This window comes from Gossypium hirsutum, chromosome D13 (genome assembly GCF_007990345.1).
Source record: "Gossypium hirsutum isolate 1008001.06 chromosome D13, Gossypium_hirsutum_v2.1, whole genome shotgun sequence".
NCBI lineage: Eukaryota > Viridiplantae > Streptophyta > Magnoliopsida > Malvales > Malvaceae > Gossypium > Gossypium hirsutum.
Window position 1 is genome coordinate 58,997,556 of NC_053449.1, and position 4,033 is coordinate 59,001,588.

General features: G+C 29.6%; 1 long non-coding RNA gene across 1 annotated transcript; it reads right to left on the reverse strand.

Moving 5' to 3' along the window:
• Positions 1–2,257: 2,257 nt before the first annotated feature.
• Positions 2,258–3,722, reverse strand: LOC107888389 (uncharacterized). The gene is made up of 2 exons (XR_001681363.2): positions 3,033–3,722; positions 2,258–2,918 (listed from the first exon to the last, which is right to left on the reverse strand). It is a non-coding gene; the product is annotated as an uncharacterized lncRNA (long non-coding RNA).
• Positions 3,723–4,033: the final 311 nt, after the last annotated feature.

Here is a 4,033-nt window from a genome sequence, read left to right on the forward strand (position 1 = left end):
CATCGTTTTAGTACAAAACCGAAACTTTCAAATATTTTTTATATCGGAAAAAATTTTGGTCTATGTTAATTGTAGCATTTTGTTTTGTTCATGTTTTGGTCACAACTACTATAACAAAGTGCATCGGTTGGAAGGGGAAGCAAAATTCTTACAAATTTCACGAATACACCTCTATATGTCTATTTTTATAGAACTTCCATCTTATATGTTTAGCATGAGATGCTTTTTTTTTTTTCGATTTGTTGAATGATAAATTTTATTTATTTATTTGTGATGTGTATTAAAGAATATTATATATAATTGATGAATATAAAATATTTTAAATCTATTTAATTTTATTCATTTTATATTTTTAAATATTTTTATTTACGTATACTAAATCTTTTTTAAAAAAGTTTTTTTTATCAATTTAATTTAATTTGAAATTTTTCGAAAAAATAAGTTAAATTGAATAAATTTATTCAAGTTAAAATAAAGATTAAATTATAGGAATAAATTTCAAAATTATATATGAACTTTGATTTAATGTGCAATTATATATATAAACTTTAATTTTGTGCAATTATACACTTAAAATTCTAATTGTAGTTCAAATGTATACTTGAAACTTTAATTTTGATTTAATTATACACATTTAAATAAATGAATATATCAATTTATTTTTATATTGAATAAATATATTTATTTATATATGAAATATATAAACATAAAATGATATTATATCAACAATGTGTTAATAATTTTTAAAAATTAGATCAAATTAAAATTTCATATATAAAATTGCATAAAATCAAATTTCACGTATACAATTGCACATTAAACCATAATTTATTTATAATTTTAAAAATTTATCCCTAAATTATATTTAATAATGATAAAGCAAGCTTTATGATTTTTTACATGATTTAAGAAATGCACTTGAAAATTACAAATAGTCAAGAACACAAGACACATAATTTTAAGTGATTTCACCAAAAATATTTCTTTGTACAAACTCTAACTTTAGAGATCAACAAGTGACATAACAAATAATAATAATAATAAAACAATGAGAAAATTCAAAATTTTCATAAAAAAACGGCTTTATTCGGATAAAAAAGTTACACTAATTAGATGATTAATTTTACCATTAAAAACCAACATTAAATTCTAATCATATGTACTCTTTTTAAGACAATACTTAAAATTACCTATAGTTCCTTCTCAACTCATAAATAAAAGGACAATACATTTTAACGCACTTAAACCCTCTTACATTGAGAACAATATTCATTATACCAATCGAGTTAAAACTCGATCAACAGCTTACCTAATATTTGTGTTGAACTTTAAAGTACAAAGTTCGATAAAAATTCAATTTTTGTCGTAAAAAATACCAGAAGATCTTAATGGTGGAAATGAAAACCAGGAGGTGAGGAACAACATGATGATTGCTTCCAAATATTAGCTATAATTATGCTTACTTCAATCAAAAGGATGAATGAGATGGTTGAGAGAACTTTAACCATTGGATGTTTGGTAATGCAATCATTTATAGTTCAATTCATAAAGAGAGCACAACAGAAGGTAGACTACATGGATTCTATATACCCTGCAACAACTAGTTAGAAGAGGTGAAAGTCGACTACATCCTAATCGTTGATGAGAAAGCTATTCCTGAATAGAATCCCAATTTGGATAGGATTAGTCTCAAACTATAAAACAGATGAATACCTATGAATATATAATAATAATAATAAAACACATCCTAATAAATTTCAATCTTATTTAGAATATTTTCATTATATAAATATTTGTTATATACTATTTTTTGTTAATAATCTTATTACAGACTCTAATCATATCTATTCTTTTTTGACACAATTTTTAGAACTACCTATAACCCTTTTTCCATCCCATAAGAGGATAATGAGTTACAGCGTAGGTCCTCCTGCATTACCAATGCCCATGCCAATCGAGCTGAATTTTAATTAGCATATTTTCATCCATTCACTCAGTGCACATTGCACAGTCACAAATATACCTATAATACTTGTAGAGTGATATCCTCTTTTTGAAATAGAATGAATATAATGAAACATAAGCAACAAGGAGAGATCCAAATTGGCACAGCCTCAACACACAATCAAACAAAAGAAAAAAGGAATCTTGTAATTACTTCATCTTTAGCAGAAAATTTTGATATTCAGAAATGAACATACAAAGCATGCAATCATTCAAAATAATAATTAACGCAGCACAGATTCAAAAAAAAAAATAAAAGTGCAAACATCCATGAAAATGGTTTCATTTCCTAAAAGAAAACATTATCCTATTATAGTTTGAAATTTGTTGATTGCATGGAAGTCGTTGCCTTACTACAGTCAATTATAGAGCTGAAAATGCTTTTGGAGATACAAGAAATAATAATGACTACAACAAAGTACAGTGTTGTAACTTGTAAGCATATTAAGTTAAGTTGTGTTGATACACAACAAGAACTAAGTACCAGAAAGAACAAACCTTGATCCAGTGTTGCAAAAACTGAAAATCAGTGTCTTCCTGCAAAAGGAAACAACAAGTCAAGAAAGAAGCTCATTGTGAAATTTACAAACAGGCGTAATTATTTTCTTTAAAATAATTACACCTGCTTCTCTATGAAAACACTAATAATATATGTTGCTGTTACCAAGATAGGGTTATAAATTGAACTAATGAATAGAAAACTCCATTTTTGCAACTAAGCGTACACGAAACTTGAGCCTGCTAGATTCAGGTGAAAACAAACTCCAATAAAGCAGTAAAAGATGAAGGTATGGTACCAACAAGAAGAAAATTGCAGAAAGAGAAAGAGGGTTTTGTTGAGGGAGGACCATACTAGCTATTAGTAGGCAAGGGATAACGTGAATGGTCCCATATTCATCGTTTTGCCACTAAACCTGCACAATAATCAATCAAGCTTATACCTCAACAGTGAATAACATCAAAAGCCACGCTTGTTAATAACATAAATCATAAACAAAAGATACAGTCAGGCCGTCAGTAGGGCATACCACCTTCATTGGTGCCAGTCAAATTGAACTATTCTGAGAATGGAGGGAGAGAGAGAGTATATGGAACAAAAACAGGCCCAGTTATGACCAAAATGGAGAATTAAAAATCAAATCCCGGCACTGGAAGCTGACGGAAAGAGGAGTGAGCACGCAAAAGCATTAGTATAAGCTTTATACAAATACCTCTGTGTGCTCACTCTCTTCTGTCAATTTCTCTGTCCCAAAGAAGGTAAAGCTTTTGCCATATAAGGAAACTGTTTCACTTAGAAACAAAAAAAAAAAAATTGAAGGTACGAGTCAGATCTGAAAACAAGACTAAACACCCATTTAGGGAAAAAAAGAACCAAAAGTAAGGCCTTGAAATTCCACAAGCATGCCGTTTTCAGTTAATAAAAACCCAACCCCAACCTGTCAAGCACAACAACAAAGCGAAAGAAAAAAAAAAACCCTTCTTCTCCCTTTCACTGTTCATTCTTATCCATTAGTCTTATTGTTCACTTATCTTTCAATCTCTCTCTATCATGCAGAACGTACAGGTGTGGGTCACACGTACCCGAGTGTCATCGGCCACTTAACAACAAATCTAACAGTTGTGTCGATGTATTGACATCAAATGACAAAAACCCAGAATGAAAATCAACCCACTGTATAAAATGTAAAACTCCCATTGATAAAGAGAAAAAAGACTTGAGATACAAGTAGTTTAGTCACTCCCCACTGCATATATATTAACAGAAATTTCAAAAGGGTTATTCCTCGCATTTTTACTTTTTTTCCTAATTAATAAAAAATATACTAGATTAATTGTGTGTTGGGAATTTATTGGCTGGTTGACTATCTGATACGTTTGTTTGAGTTGATGAACCAATAGTGACCGTGAGATGGAAGGGGAGCGTCATTTGGGGAGAGAAAAGTAGAGCGCATACAGCTTGTTCTGGGCTGAGGTAAGTACAACCTCCTGTAAGGACCAATCAGATCGTTTGCCTTACAAGGGTATAACT